Below are 17,901 nucleotides of genomic sequence, written 5' to 3' on the forward strand. Positions count from 1 at the left end.
TGGATATCGCAGAACATGGCCTCAAATTAACCTACGACAACACACATCCTGCAGCATTGTGGCCGTCAACTGTAACAGTAACAGCTCGTGCACCTACATTTGAACCAAGAAAGAGATCCAGAAAACTGACGTGACCACATGACCCGTCGTTACATGGCATGAAATAAGTATTGATTCTTTAAGACAACATCTGTCATGAAAGCAGGACCTTTAAAGATACAATTCATCCTAAATTCTGACAATTCCACCCCGCAATAACACGTTGTTTTCCTCAGCCTACCAGTGTAAAGGAAGTATTAATGAAGATAAAATTCTATCAAATTCTGAGCCTTGAAATTTCAACAAATTACACCCATCTTTCTTAATGAAGCTCCATGTTCCATGTGGAGACTGTCATGGAAGGAAAGGGTCTACGACATGCATCTTGAACAGCAAATGGTCATCTGGACCCAGTACTGACCTGCCCCTCAGCACACCTTTAAATGCATGATTTTCTTTGAGCTGGCCCGGGGATGCTAGCGTCATTCTGATCAATAGTCCCTCCATTGAAAGCCAATTACTACGACAGGCTTAAGGAAGACGGAAGGCACGCTTTTAGCGTCCCTCGCCAACGAGTCACGTGACTCTTTAGCGACTTCCGTTCCGATATATAACGGCATTTGATCCGTCGGCCGTCCCAATGTGTGTATGGAAATGACCGTGCATTGAGCTTTGATTAGTGTCGGGGTGCGGAGCTTCTCTGAGAACACGTTATGAAAGGAGTCTGCGGGACATACTAGCTCGGGTACTGGAAACAGCCACAGGCAGTTCAGGTAGGACTCACTTACACTTCAATAAAGAATTACTTCAGTTTGAACGCTTTTAAGTACAAGAACACAGAGTGCTCTTAGACCTTAGTTATGATCTAACTTTGCGAAGAGGAACCGGCAACATTGAACTTCATGGTTTTATTACAAAGCTTTCCAGTGTTCTAAAACCCATGCCTTAAACATATAACGAATTCAACTTAAACTTTCAAACAAGTCACACGCGGAACTTCAAAAGTTTGACTGAAAGAAGTTCCGCTTATCTAAACTCGATAACCAGACCGGTGTTTGGAATATTTCATCATTCGGTTTTTCAAATTGTTTCTCCAAATTTCATTTTTCAAATAAAGAATGGAATACTTGCTCGATTTAACACAAGTTTAACACAAGTTTACATCTGAAGCGCTGATGACGAGCAAGAACAGTTTAACTGATGTCGTTGTCCGCGTGCTATCCTGGATGACGTCATGAACTGTCAATGATGGGAATTCAGCCGCATCCTTCGTCCAGCAAACTTCGCAAACTGCCAAGTTGTCTGGCAGCACACCGTGGTTAGATTTACAGAATATTTAAAAAATATACGAAAGTCCTTCATATTTTGTGCTTCATCGTATTTTCTACAAAAGACCAAATAAATGCATCCAGTTTAAAGTCAGAATTGATATTATGGGGGAAGCATATATAATTTACCTCTGAATTTATGAGTCATTTTATTTTTACTAACTAACTAACTAACTAACTAACTAACTAACTAACTAACTAACTAACTAACTAACTAACTAACTAACTAACTAACTAACTAACTAACAGCGTTAATCAAAGTTATTATTATAAATATGCCGCTGTGAGATATGGTTGGTAATGTTCAAACTATTATCAGGAAGAATTTCAACTTTTCATAACTGGAAAGTTCCATGCAATGAGATCATATGTTTTTTAGGTGGTCAGTTAATGGAAACGTGGCATCAAATCCATCGTTTTTAAGCAATGAGATGACATTAAAAATATTATACATGCTATAGCAAAAGTGTTTTGAATGCTGATTGTCCATACATATTCAAGGTGATATAATATATTCATTTAAATGTGTAAGTAACTAGAGCATTCACTGCAATGTAAATGAAGACATTTTTCTCTTGTTCATGCATCATTTGATACACACAACACTACATGACAAGCGTGCCAAAGTATTAGTCAACATATATAATCCTTTAGCTGTTTCCAATAATCTACCATCCCTTCATGTCGTACCACATGAAACCATCCGTAAGTGACCTTGTGAAACCTCACAACCAGCGCACCTGTTTTTTCACAATAGATACGTTTCTTGAAGGTCTCCCTTATTGTGATGTTGCTCCCATCGCCCTGAAAAACGAAACAAATATCTTGATCCACCTGAAGTTACATTAATTATACCCGCCAAAATATTCACCCAGTGCACAGAGCTGAACAAATGTTTAAAATAATTACTTCGTTGTACATTGTGAGAACTATGTATTTGTTACATAGGTGATGAGAAAATGCTTGTCAATACCTCAAGAGAAGACGTCCTTTGTTGAACCAGCAGGTGATTAGTGTCGCTTCTCCATCGAAGTCATTTCGAAAGCAAGGTCGCAGTAAACTTGCGTTTGCGTCTGTTGTTTCAATTTCCGGATTTAAGTCTTCAAGGTCACGACTGCAGGTCAAACAGCATGTTGCTGAAGAGATTATCGGTGATGTCTTCTCGTGATCAAGGTAACGTGTCCGTACGACTGGGATGACAGGGTAGCCTGATGGTCACGGTGCTCGCTCTTGATTCCCCAAAAGAATTCAGATGATTGTCGTTAAAATCACCATAACACCACGCCGGGACGTTTTTTTTCAAAGAGAGCATTTCTTTTAAACCACCACAAACATATGACGTAGGTTATGATAACTTATGTTTGCTAAAGAAACCTCCCTGCTGAAAACAGTCTATTAATAACACATTGTTTGAATATGTAGCCTATTCCCAGCTGTACGCATATACCGCTGCTTGGCGGCGGCCGAAGGTTTACTTTTTAAAGATGAAAAAATTCTTTAAGGTCTGTTTGTCCGCCATGTTTGAGGGGTTGCCTATAACCTTTTCTCAGAATGAATGGAAAGAGAACATTCCTAATTGAGTTTCGTTTCCGGGATAAAAAAATCGGTTTCATAATAAAATGACAACATTCAGATTTCTCTGGGTTTTGCATGTGGGACTGTTGTGTTGGAAAGATGGCGGGCCCAGAGTACGGGGGCTCGGCATCGGACGTTCTCTGTCACTAGTCAATTGAGATATTTACGATTTGCGGTTGTGGTACGTATACGACTGACCGGATGTTCCAGTATCGTGTACAGTCGGTGGCAGCCAAACAGCCTGATACCCCCAGAGGTTGTTACCCTGGACAAACCGCTTCGGATGTGTGAGTCGATTTTACAGTCATGTTGTTCGTTACATCAGGTTTGAGTGAAATGTACTGCTGGGAACAGATAAAAAAACACAATTTGAAAGATTATTTGTGTCCCGTTCTATACACGGGTTAGGACGCCGTAACGCATTAGCTCGATCGCAATAACGTTAGACAGTTTCGTGGATGGGAGTTAGGAAAACGGTTAGTCTCTGAATCTATACAATATTGATCGTAACAAACAAACCCATTTAAATTGTAAAGGAGCCCCCCAGAGACAAGAGACCCGAGGACATCTAGACTTGCTTCATTTAGGGCAATGCAGTAGGGACTGTTACACACTCGGAGGGAATCCGAGGTCCGCATGACGATCGCAGTACCATAAGATCACAAAGTCGGGAGAGTACGGGTGTCTTACAACTTAGACCGCTTTGCGTAACTGGTCCCTGATAGTAATAGAATGAAGGAAAACGAGACCTAAATCCGATTTCCGAATGTCATCTGCACTGTCGGTGTAGTAGCTGTAGTCGAGAGCATGCCTCTGCTGTTGTTGACGGCGTGTTTGACCGGACCCCCGAGAGACGTCCCACTGATCGCCGCTATCATCCTTCAGGGGGTAACATGTTATCAGTGGCACTTCACACACCTCATTTAATAATATCAATAACTCTCACACTCATTTAACTAAACAAACACAAACAAAAGCTGTTATGTAATTATCAATATTTTTCATAAGACGCAGCAAGAAAAAGCAATTATGCAACATCAGCATTAACTGATTCAGACAGCATTTGTTTAATATATAAACATCCTTTAATTTATATTTATTTTTTTAGTTCATTCGTGTGTTATCAAGTGCAATCGTTTGAGTCGAGGATATGGTTTTCAAAGCTACTACATAGATAACAAGTTGGATTCTCTAAATGTCGCAATTGATTCACGACAGGGGGCTTTACTTCACAGAGTCAATCGTGATTGTTCAAAAGAGATGCGAACGTAACGGCGTCTTGACGTCGAAACAAAAGGGAAATAACGGTATTCATCCGTCCGTGCGGGTCGAAAATGGGAAACGCTTCGAATAATGCATCTGCAATTTTTTATTGATGCCTGTAGCAATGTGATCGATGGCTGCTGATTTTTATGTTTGATAATGTTTTGCTTGACATTTCGGACTGATAAAAGCGGTGTCTTGGTGGATGGGAAATGAAGGCGCGATTTGTTTAGTTTGACACAGGAACGATCCAGGCTTGTAACCCACATCAAATTGGCAATTGTAACCGTCAGTGAATCATGTCTCGGAATACAATCTCGGTTTTGTCTCCGAGTTAGTAAACCAGGAAATCATCATAAGATGTAAACCTTATTTCAAGGCGGCCACTGATCATGTAGTGGACATAGAAGGAAACTATTGCACTCATCTGCTTTCTTCTTGATGCATATTGTTGAAACTCTATGTTCTTTCTACATTTGTCTGCGTTTTATGTGATCAATCTTATGAAAATGCCATAAGCCTTTATGAAAATATGTTTTTGTACAAAGGAGATTATTCGTCATTTTTATACTGATTTGGGAAACTTTACATAATGTGTGTATTTAAGTTGGTTCCATTTCTGTATGTTCTCATCTTTAATCTTGTTTAGTCTTTGATTTGCTGGTCAATCAGGTGTTCATCATCAAGCATATTTTGCTTGACTATGTGAACTTTTGACCTCCCATGTCTATCTCTTGCAATCAGGTGTTCACCTTCAAGCATAATTTGCTTGACTGTGTGGACTTTTGACCTCCCATGTGTATCTCCTGCAATCACGTGTTCATCATCAAGCATATTTTGCTTGTCTGTGTGGACTTTAGACCTCCCATGTGTATCTCTTGCAATCAGGTGTTCACCTTCAAGCATATTTTGCTTGACTGTGTGGACTTTTGACCTCCCATGTGTATCTCTTGCAATCAGGTGTTCACCTTCAAGCATATTTTGCTTGACTGTGTGGACTTTTGACCTCCCATGTGTATCTCCTGCAATCACGTGTTCACCAGCAAGCATATTTTGCTTGACTGTGTGGACTTTTGAACTGCAAGGGACTCACATTATGATGCGAGAAATCTGAAAGATCTGTTTTCACGTGTGAGCGGGGCACCTGATCATAAATTTACGGAGGGAAGTTGACCTATATACATCACGAATTGTTGTTTCATAGGGAAGCAAACTTGATCTCGTCAGTCTGTAGTTGGAATAGTGCATGCCGCTGTGACGTACCACAGCGAATGTTCACCATACTGAAAGCAATTGTACAATCTGATCTAACTGTAGAACATAATGATATCTACCCTCTATACCTGTGGCTAATTATTTAATATAGAAGAAAGAAGAAGAGAAGGATTATTAATATGCATCATTGTTTTTCTCATATACGACACCCAAATTCAATAAAGTTTAAATAATGAAAGATGTTTTTTAGTTTGGTAAGGCTATGCTTCTTAATTTTAGTATTTACTTTGAACCTCACTTATTACCTCCCTTCCCTTAACGGTACCTCTTAATTAAGGAATGCTGGAAGACAATACAATGTTAGACAGAAATAATTACATACAGTGACACTGTTTCTGTACAAAAAGTCATGGTGGATATCATTCGAAGCTTGCGGCTATTACTGCTACAGCTGCATTAATAGTGTTCAGTAACAAATTACATTTACACATAACAGTGGCAACAGATGTTTTGTGCTTAAAATCCTAGCAGTATGGACATACCAACAAATGGCGGACAAGTACAAAATTTACACAATCTGTTTCCTCTTGGAATGTTGTAACATTTGCCATTCTCAATCGTAAGATCACGTGAAGAACATCTAAATCTGGAATAATGAAACGAAGAATTTTCGGAGATATATTGGCTTTATTCCCAGTCTTAAAAATACTATAAGAAATGGAGCTTGGCGATGATTTGGGGCGATGATATTCTAGGTCTGAATTAAACTAACATCTAGTCTCTGAAATGAACATATTTTATAGACTAAACAAATAATCATGGAATACAGTGAAATATATGCAATATAAAGTGAGCCATAGGATTTTTCTTTATTTTGATACAGCTATTGAAACCTGTCCTTGCCACATATTCTAACTTGCATGGGCTTTCTTGGATATAGTTGTTTCAGGGTTTGCATGATTCTTAATCTTTATATAATGGCATTATAAATATAATGGCAAGTAGTAGTTTGTGACTTATTTTACAAAATAAGAGTGTGATCTAGCGATTTTCTAATTTCGTTTAACCAGTTAAATTTTCGGTTAGCGTCAAACAAACGCATCAAGTCAGAACATTTCATAGGGAAATCTTGCCACAGACATATCCAAGCTATAACCTTCACCCAGTATTTGATAACTCTATCTTCTACATTTACCAACAGTCAATTTACCGTAATTTTAAGGTCGACAATTTTTTGTTTTATTTGCATGTACTTTACTAATAGTCTTAAATTCAAGGCAATGGCATTTCATCAACGTAATTTGTTTTTGCGGACTCTTCAACATACTTTGGAGTAAACTGTAACATCAACTTTATATATTGCTATTTTACCAACAAAATGTGTTGAAGGTCTGTTCAAAGCGATGCTAAGCAAACGTGCCATGTTTAGATACAATTATGAAAAACCTAACACATTATATTCTACATAATATTACAATATCGGATCATTGATGATAAAGTACTTCTTCGACAAACTATGCGTCTCTTTAGAAAACCACCGGTCGTGCCATTTAGATCAAGTTCCGGAAATAGACAGTGTCCCACTGGCATGCATTGATCGTAATTCTACGAATGTCGATAAATCTGTGTTAAATATCCAAGTTACGACAATATAACCCATAACACTAAGATGCCATTGTATACAGAATCTTTGCCAACATGTCCAAACTGATCTTCCAGTTCTGACTATCGTAAATCTATTGTCGATTATCGGAGTTACGACAATCGTACGCATAACGGTTCAATTTGTTCATATGTTCAAATTGATCGACTTGACAGGGTTGTCGTAAATCAATGATAAATATGACAGTAATGACACACCCACGTACAACACCGACTTCAGGGAGAATATCTTAGCACCACACAGGTAAATTCCTCAAGTGTTTGACGTATCTGATTCCAACTGAATACTATGTTATCATGACCTGTAAACAACAGTATGAAAACAGAAATTCAGCTTGTTTGGTATTTTTTGAAGCTGCGTCATACGCTACTTCTGTTGGAAATAAAATTATGATCATCAGTAAAAAACATGTTTTGAATCATAGGTAGCATTTCTTGGTTGCATTAGGTGTTGTACCGTGAACCATTGGACCAAGATTCACTTGCCTGCATAAATAAGGAAATAGACAGTTGGGTTAAGAGTTGAATGGCTACGGTGATGAGGTTAGCTCTGAGGTGGTTACGCGGAACAGCAAGCTCAGTTTCTGCTGATGGTCAAGAAGGCCAACTATTTTATTGTAGATCAGATATTACATTTAAGGGCCCTCACAAATAGAGAACTGCATTGACAGTGGAATGGAGGAGTCATATTGATGGTCGCCTAAAGTTTGCTTGATGCGACAGCGACCCTGCTGAATGTGTATGTCGAGAATCTGTGGTATTCCCGTATGGTCGTTGGTTACTCTTCAGACTATTGCTCTAATGCGTGAGTTTTGGTATCGCCCAGAATCTTGATTGTCCTACTGTAATTACCGATCATCGATCTCTGATTGATCTATTAGAGGAATAGTCTTAAACTATGTGGACACACTCCTCGTTCAGACCACAGTTGCTTTTCCCGGTGGTTTTGATACAGCTCGTCCGAATTGTGTGAAACCCATGGAAACTTTACTTTCAACAGACGTGGTTATACTGTTGTATCATTAAGTAAAATCTATTCTCAAGTACTGTATCATTAAGTAAAATCTATGTACAAGCACCGTGCCATTACGCTAATCCCAGAATCTGGAGTTCATGAAAACAAGAAACATGCATTTACAGAGATGGAATCATGATACACGAGTATGTGATATCGACTTCTTTAAAAATAGTCATCAACATATTTTCGAATCGAAAAACCCGGGGAACAGCACTTAATGCTTCAATCAATATATCTCTCAGTATTGTTTCAAACAAAATCAGACATTTTCACATTTTATTTTCAGCTTGATCTAAAAGCAGATCCATAATTATCTAATCGATCATTCTCAACTGTGGCAAGGCAATGTCGTTCTTATAAGCCACACGTGTCGATTTCCCATTTTGACACCTATAACAGTCCGTAAACCTTTATAGGGCATGTCACTGATGAAATCAACATCGGTCAATTACAGCACCACTCAGTCGTTAAGCATATTCATTTAGAAATTGATAACCAAAGATTTGGTGAAATATGCATCGGAGTGTGTGATTTGTTGTACTAATAGCTCGGGGGTATTGACGGGGAGAACAGCGACAACTCTGTGTTATTGGGGCAGTAAATTATTCCCTAAATAATCGAATTAAAGGTCACTTGAAGTATTGTTCAGCGGAATGGGATATGGTCACGTGACGATATTGAAACGCATCCCAGTGAGAGGGAAATTACCCGTCAGCCTTCACTGAAGTGTTGCGAGATATACCCATATATGTTGTTATTGATGCCGTTAACGGGATGTAAAAGTGTAACTTTGAGACAAAGGGAAATTAACATGTACATAATACTATCGTTGACCATCAGATAACCGCTTGATATCACATGATGATATACACGTAGACATTTGCCTGGTCGGCAGGTTTGGGATAAATAATAACATAATCCGTTAGTCTCATAAAATATGAGACTGGCGTTCCGTGTGCTTTTATTTTGCAAAGTGTATTTGGATGCATTCCTCTGGGAAGGATAATTGTTGCCATTGTAGAGCGTCTTATTCAAATATTGTAATCTACTCTAATCACAGAACGTTATGTACTTCAATATTTTAAAAATTATTCTTAATTTCATCCATGGGACACCCACCGGTATCTGCGTCCATTCTAGGAACGATCTGGACTATATGACGTGTTCATGACGTAGAGCAGTTTGCTCAACAGTACTTGAAATCATGAAAACCGATTGTGCTTGTGTATTGAGGATTGTGTTTGAAATGCTTTGGTATCATTATGTATAAAACTTAATATTTCAAAGATTCAAAGTGCTCAAATAGAAATACATGCTTTATACATATGTCAGTAATAACGATATCAGTTTCAATACATTAACAGTTCTGAAAACTGTTTACATTTCACAGACTTTGAAAACTGGTTTACATTTCAGTGACCACGTGTAGAGCATAGTCAAATGATTAGGACAAATAAAGATCCTTTTGAATTTCACTGGACCTAAGTCTTTCATTATGTCGGTGTTACGGCTGGGATGATGGCCATGTTACTGTTTCCACTCAAACATTACTCAGTAATGTTATTCATAGCGTTTTATGTAATTTGAGCCGACATCTATGCGATCAATGTCGGCATGGGTATTTTGGTGATATATTAGTCAGATTATATTATCTTGAATATTTAAATACTTTACAACATTTTGCCCGGTTAGTGTATCTTGATTATCTTGATTGTGTATAATAGGAATCCACAATCTGCATTCATCTACCCATAAGACGAGCTTGATATCACAGTCATACAGGCTCACGTGGTCACACACACATACACACACGGAGACCGGTTTAATGCAGATACACACAGAACAATCATACACATACACACGCCATCACGTACACAGACACACACACACATCAATATAGCCACACAACGCATCCCCGCTTGAACAGAGATACACACATACACACATACACACATACACACATACATCAATATAGCCACACAACGCATCCCCGCTTGAACAGAGATACACACGTACACACACACACACACACAAACACACACACACACACACACACACACACACACATATAACGATTCAGCAAATAGGATATGATATGTATATTGGCACTGAATGTAAGCATATCCCACCAGCCAAGATATTACAAGTTGTTCCAGTGTTAACTGAAACATCTTTCAATCGATGAAATGTTCAGATCATGTAGTTGGCTTATGACAATAACAAATGACAAGTGTTCTTATTTCATTCTTCTACGTCACTGCACACACTGACGTTCTGCGCTGTTACTGCCGTCAACGTTCTGACGGAAATCTCATTTCATCGCTGTTTAGGTAAGATGAAAGCCTTTGTTTGAAGAACCACCAATGCAAATGTTTACAAGTGAAATTTATAATCATCATATTTAGCCAGCATAAAATCTATTATTTCCCGTTGTGTGTTATTTAATCAGTTTCAAGTAAATAGCTTTTGCATGTCCACGCCGCTGCTCTAAATTAACCTGTTTACACTGGCAATAACTACAAAAGATTGAGAAATCGAATATCGCATTTAAAGTGATCCAAGTTTTTGAAGTGTCTCCATTCCTATGTTTTAAACAGCTTTAATAAACCCACACATAGATCGGTAGGGAAGACATCCGTGTATTGTTAAAAACAGGCAAATATTTACAGCCGGTTAACTAACATTATTTACACTGCTAGTGAATGACTGTAGCATAATAATCTCTTCAGGCTTAACGTATTAACAGTCTCAAATGTATCATGAAAGCGGGCTGGTGATGTCAGATCAGTAAATCGTTAATACTTGAGTGTCTGTATTCAGTCACCATCATGTGGTAAGAGATTGCAACAGGGTAAGGTCAGCGGTGTGGATTCTGATGAAGTAGACATGGCAATGATTCTATGGAAATTGTATCGTTAACAATACAGTATGTAAGTTTGAGATAATATATCACAGGTTTCGATTCCCTCAGGTCACTGAAACAGTAAGTTTCAGAACATAAACCTCTCCAAACAGAACAGTTTAACGTACACCAAACATTTCACAATAGTTTCCACTTCACACATTGCAGAAAAAAAACAGGACACCATACTTATGAACAAAACACAACAGGATATTATCATATCTTGAAATGTGGCCCACACCGATACACTGTTGTCGTAAAGAACATAACAGTAAACTATACAGTACCAAACAGAACGCTTGCATGACATTGTGTGGCGACATTGGACACAACAGCAAATTATAATGTAATATGGTATATATCAGGAAACTACAATTCCATATAGAACATGACCGGATAGTACTAGTATATAGCATTATTACCTCAAACACAACAGAATTGCCGTGGATTTAAAAAGAGAGTTAACCTTTTCCACATCTATGTGTCATAAGTATGTGTACATAAATCACAATCAAACAGTGATGACACCAGGAGTTTGCGAAAAGGGATAGACACCAACACCTACAAACACAAGGAAATAACAGCGGCACACTTTCGTACTCCTAGTGATTGTCACTCTTGTATATTATTACATTGTTCCTGATGAAAATAGAAAACAGCTTGGGAACGTGTTCAAGATTCAACTGCAATTGTACTTCGTACACAGACATTGTGCCCCGTGGCACATAAAGTATAAAAAAGCACAGCACAATCCAAGTCCAGGCACTGTTTTCGCATTCAAACGATGAACGTGGAAAAAACGAGCGCACACGATCCCAATCCAATTTTCATTTCCTGTGATTAATTTATTATTTCTTTTTGCACGTGTCTCACATTAGATACATTAGGCAAATAAAATGGCAGAAAGTCAACAGGTTTTACGGAAGGAGACAAGCACATCTCGGCACGAAGGATCGCGTGTTCCAAATCACATGGGACTAACGAAATTAGGAGACATCGTTATCTAGATTGTCTTGCACTATGGCGAGCCTGTGTCTACCCACCCCCGCGGGGGCGGGCACGAAGATGGGTCCTCCCGCATGGCGTTAATGCTAATTATATTATGTCTGACCAAGTGCCATTGCATAATGGTACATGAAGACATGACCTACATTGAGTCGGGGTCAGGCCAGCAGGTTTGGTTACATCACGTGTCCCATGTTGGATCTAGAGGAGTTTGGAATGAGGGGTGTTACCTTTGGCCAAACTGAAACATGCAAACCTTCTCTGGTGATAACGTCCCTTCATTACTGTCGTCGTGACGTCAGGGGGCTTTATTACTGAGACTGTGTCACAATGAGGTGTAAGACATGATGTTATAATGGATCCACAACATGGATCCAACTATTACTTCAGGTGTTGCACTGGGTGGCACTGGTATTTATCCCGCTGTCATACCTGTCCTCTATAAACATTACTTAACACCTGACGCCATCAGCACCTCGCAATATAGAACTAATATTTCAGCAGTGACATTGTGCCTAGATATGTTCACGTGATTGACACGCAAGGATATAATTGCTTCCGCAGTAATATATCTCTGGGAATACAGGTGAATTATGAATGAGTGAAGATACTGTCGTCACGGTGAGCGTCCTTAGTGACGTCATCTGAGCTCCATTACCACTTGCATGGAGTGGGCGAGGGAGTGAATGCTAGCTGGTTGTTGGGTTACAAGTACAGCTGACCCGGTATATTGCTTTGGTGACACGTAGATGAAACACACGAATAGTCATATTCGACAGGACACAGGATTTGGCGTGGTGACGTTCAGAGTCAAGACACAGATGCGATGACGTCATGACATAGAGAGTCAAGACCCACCTGTGATGGCCTAATGACGTTGAGAGTTAAGACACACCCTCGATGGCCTAATGACGTTGAGAGTTAAGACACACCTGCGATGACGTGATGACATAGAGAGTCAAGACACACAAGACAACATTTACATCAGTCATTGTGAAACAAGAGTGATATAGTCTGGCCAAGTCAAACCATTTCATCGCGTTGATTCTCAGCGGACAGACATGATGACTACTGAGTGATTGTTTCATTGTTATATGGTTTCTGCGTTGCTGTGTATGGTAATTCCGAGTGGGAGGCTGTGTGTGGATCTTTGTTTTCAGGCTGTTTTCCTTATTGAGCATGATGTCACAATACATATCTCGTTTATACAAATGAGAAAAAACCCAGTTGTTCAAATAAGGAAAGATCTAAAATAGAGACAGGTGTGGAAATTATTTTCAGTTCTTCTACCATTTGAATCTAAACACAGGGGAATTCTCAGTCATCAAAAATTCTCAATGGTGTCAATGAAAAGCCATGATTTGAACTGTGTTTGATGCTGTTTGATTATCATGCATAATGTTCCAGATAATCGAACTCATAAATATCCATACACAAAATGAATTTTATAGGATTGTTGAGGTGATATAAATGTAATGGTTGACGGTCATTGTCAGAGCGGTCATGACGCCCTTCACGTCAAAATGTTTGCCTCTCAACATAACTTCCTGTTGTATGTCATCTTTACATTTACCACGAAATATTAGAAATAAAGACACAGACTTCATATGAAGATCATGTTCTTTGCTGTACGTAATATGCAAACTCTGGAAATCATTACTGACTCAGTACTAAAACCCACGGCCACGTTCGTATGCTTAGAATTCTTAACTTTGATCGTAGTCAATGTGTTAAGAATGGGCTCATGAATTTCGTAGGGCTACGAACGTTATGAAAATCTTGGCCTAGTACCATGACATAGGGGTGGCGGAACAGCACCGGCACCCAGGTGCAACTCAGCACAGCTCCCTGCTACTGAGGATACGGCCGGCGCTATTCCAGCAGTCGTTGGTCACCCCTCGGTGTGAAGAGTGAAAATAGCACAATATTACATGATAATTCCTTAAACAACCTTTCCGCGATTGAACATAAAGCGACATGGGTTCAGAGGTTTCGGGACCATGTCTCTCGTATATGTTTTGTTTACTTACCCCTATTTCGAGTTATTTAATTTTTCACTGTTCTCATTTGAACCCAAATTGATTGTACATGTCGTCACGGTGGCTCTCAGGAATGCCCAATGGACCGTTGATAATCACATCATACATGTGGTCGACAGCACGAATTCATATCACTTCTGGTCTCTATTTCTGTATTTACCCTAACAGTTGTCAGATGGAAACATTTCATTTTTAATATTGTACTGGACGATTCCATATGACAAAGCGCGCATGTCCTTTATAAGAACAGTGTCAAGTTGTGGTTACTGCTACGGTTAAGAATTTAAAGTGACAAACGATGTAAGAAATCCTCTTGTGAACCAGCAAAACAGAACAAAGACAAGTCGTAAACGTTCAAATTCTGCATTATAATGCAACGAGAGCAGGGTATACAAAGTCATAAGTCAATTTCACAATACAGATTTCAAATACAATACAAGTGAGACAAAATCCAAGGCAATGGGTCACAAAACATAATAAAGTAAACTCACCAAAGTCTTGGTGTGAGAAAGAATCAACTACACAGAATGTAAACAGCGATTGGTCTGACAGCGGATAATGTAGATTCAGGCGCTGACGGGTTTTGATGATCAAGCGTTGGCTGTGATGTATATCCTCCAGTTAATATGAATGAGTGTCTCCCTCAAAACAGCAACCAAAAACATATATATACTCAGTCAGCGCACTTCGGTTCGGGCACTTACGACAATCGTCAACACTGTAGAATGCCCTCGAATAAATCTCCCGGAAGTAAACAAATAGAAAACTAGGAGCAGATACAGAATCCTAAAAGTGTTGACTATCTATTAAAACGACATGTGACCCATCATATTTAATATTCAAAACACTAAACATTGTGACGCAATAATAATTTTTACTGAATTAATAACAAAATATACAGAGAATACACACTCGTGACAGTTACAACGTTTGGGGCATCTGTAGAGGTTTCCGGCTTTAGGGTTCAGGACATTTCATCAATAGAGACAAAATCATGGTCGATGTGATTCCTTCTGATGACTTGAACCGATACCGTATGTTACCAGGTGAACGATTGACTAGCACTTGCGTGTGTTTATGTCGGGTGACCTAGACTGGCTGGATACGCTCACCTATTCGCGATCACTCAAGGTCATGCAGAGATAATATACCTGCCCATGATATACTCGATATTTCGGAGGCTGTTGGCAGAAATGTCTTTGGATGCGGAGATGTTTTGTTGCTTAGCGGTTCGACATTAGCATTTTGAAATATTCCACGAATCTCCAGGTTTTCCCATATTTCACCTACATGGAGCTGGAAGTCGAATCCCAGTAAAACCAGAACGACAGATAAAACCCCACAGACGTCATAACCCAGAAGAAAGATTATTTCGGTTGTGAGATTCTGGATAACTGAGATCAAATTTGACATCTACGTGTAAAGTGTAATATGTAATAAACACTGATAGAGAATGTTGGTTGTGGCTTCAGGGCTCCGGAATATGTGTAGTACTTTAAAGACGTGGAGGGTTATCTGACTTTGCAGCATTACTTTCCTAAACCTGTCAAGGCATTATGACAGAATCGGGCGCTTCTTAGCTTCTATGTTTCGTGGTACATCTGAGGTTCTCGTCCCACTGTGCCACTCAGGCCTTGACTTCAGCTGTGACGCTGACAACAGCATGAAGGACATGAAACAGACAACTACGAGTATTATTCAATCACCGGTAAATATTTACTTAGCATATTATCTTTCAGCATCCACAGACGACGAATGTATATTTCCATATAATTCAGCTAACATAATGACGACATATTTACTTTGGAGATCATATGGTATGGGAATTATTTCTGGTCCACAATCCAAATTGATTGCAGAGATGCGTGTATCTCTACTCTTATCAGACCGAGGCTGCCTTTTCAAAAATATTTGTATCCATAGAACGGCTGGTGTTTGTTTAACGGGTGTGCTAACAAGCCATGATATTTCTGTCTTTCCCTTATGGGGATATCGTTTTATCGCAAATCAGCGCAATCGAACTCCCTATTGTCCAGATTCTTTGTTTAAGCGTACGGTGCGTGTTAACATGTGGATTTCGATTAAATTAATCGATTTTGGTACATTAAATACTACTGTGCAGTCACAGTGCTTGTTTCTGTGTCATGAACTTTAGGCGTGTATTGGAAATACAATGTTCTTGTTCGGGAGTGCGTCTTGATGTCTGGAGTCTGTGGATGAACAACGTGGTGCAGCAGCTCCTTCAGAGTCGGTGCTCATACAGTTGTTAGCCAGGTTCGAGTTCCAGTTGTGGTGCGATGTATGAAGTCTGTGTACAGCTGTTTCCCTAATCGGTGGTGACGTCATTAACTCTGTCAGCTTAGTCTCTATCTCAGTCTGTACTGAGGACAAGGACGGTACTGCTGTCTACGTGACGTCATCCACTGTGCAGTTATCACCCTGGCTGAGACAAGGATTTGTGATCATGGATTCGAATTCTAAATTTTCTAATGTTTGTGAGCTTTTCAGCACAACGATAACCCTTGCGCTTTCCTGTCTTTAATCTGCATCATTCACGTGTTCCCCTCAAAATGAATTCCACATGCCACGATGAAGCAACCAAGTTAACAGATTAAGACGACACAAAAATATCAATACAACGTTGAACAATCTAACATACAATCCAAATTAATTAACCTCAGATTTTATTGATAAACGTAAAGAGCTCGTTCACTGAGAGATACAAGAAGACGTCACCTCGCACCTGCTCGTCGTAGGTAACTTGAACTCCGGTCTGCACCTCAACATTTGAGGTAGTGAACGGTGGCAGTCAAAGTCCACCTGCCTCAGCTAAACGTACCAAAGATCCCATGATAACGTAATGAGTGAGTGAGTTTAGTTTTACGGCGCACTCAGCAATATTTCAGCCAGATGGCCCCGGTCAACTACATCGATCTGCGCCATTGGGACTTTATGACATGTGTCAACCAAGGCAGCCAGGGTGACCACCCAATCCCGTTAGTTACCTCTAATGACAAGCGGATTCTCCTTTTATGGCAAGCATGGGTTGCTTAAGGCCTATTCCACCCCGGACCTTCACGGGTTCATGATAACATAAAAAAGTCTTCAGAAAGTTGTGTCACATTATATCCTAACGGTCAACAAAGGGGCATAGCTGTTGTGGGAGTTTGACCTGAGATACTGCCATATCCACATGACCTCAAGACTGTCAAGCAGGCAGGCCGCCTTGGAGACATTTCAACCTGTGAAACTAGCTGTTAAGAATTTGATTCCCTTCATTAGATGCCCTGACGTCAGTAGGTTTGATTTTCTGAAATCAGCGTTGATCACACAGACTGCAGAAAGGGTATCAATAAAAAGCCAGTTATATCTCTTTCTGCATGGTAACAGCTTCGTTCAGTTCTTCAATACAACTCTGTGACGCCATCTCTCGGTAGGCTGGAATGCTTTTTAGTAGTCAACCTTTGTGGAAACTGGGAACTCCTACTAGACAGGCTGCACATGTCAGTGATAGCAGTCTTTGTATAACCATTCTACATATTTGACATCTAATCTTACACCTACATCTTGTCTACGAAATGATTTATACTACAGAAAAGAATGAATGTAACAAAATCCGCTCACAGAATGATATATTGTCATAGACTTGCGTGTCATTTACTGGATCGACTTGTTTAATGACTAGTGTAGTCAGTGGAATTCTCCACAGTGTTTAGCACATGAGTTCTTTTATATATTGCACTTGCAAATGACACTTTCTTGTTTCCTAGAGTTTGGGTTGTGTGAGTTTGAAGGATGAGGAGTACTTTATGGTTATACAGCTTCATTATTTAGTATCAGCGACGTTTCCACATA

The 17,901-nt window shown here is 39.5% G+C and overlaps 1 protein-coding gene across 1 annotated transcript in view; it reads left to right on the forward strand.

Annotated features, from left to right (window-relative positions):
• The first annotated feature begins 676 nt into the window (after positions 1 to 676).
• LOC137265823 (synaptic vesicular amine transporter-like) overlaps positions 677 to 17,901 on the forward strand; it is a 66,915-nt gene continuing 49,690 nt past the window's right edge. The window contains exon 1 of the mRNA XM_067801287.1: positions 677 to 812. The gene's annotated coding sequence lies outside the window, so the exon portion shown is untranslated. The remainder of the gene's footprint in view (positions 813 to 17,901) is intronic.

This window comes from Haliotis asinina, chromosome 15, assembly GCF_037392515.1.
Source record: "Haliotis asinina isolate JCU_RB_2024 chromosome 15, JCU_Hal_asi_v2, whole genome shotgun sequence".
Classification (NCBI taxonomy): domain Eukaryota; kingdom Metazoa; phylum Mollusca; class Gastropoda; order Lepetellida; family Haliotidae; genus Haliotis; species Haliotis asinina.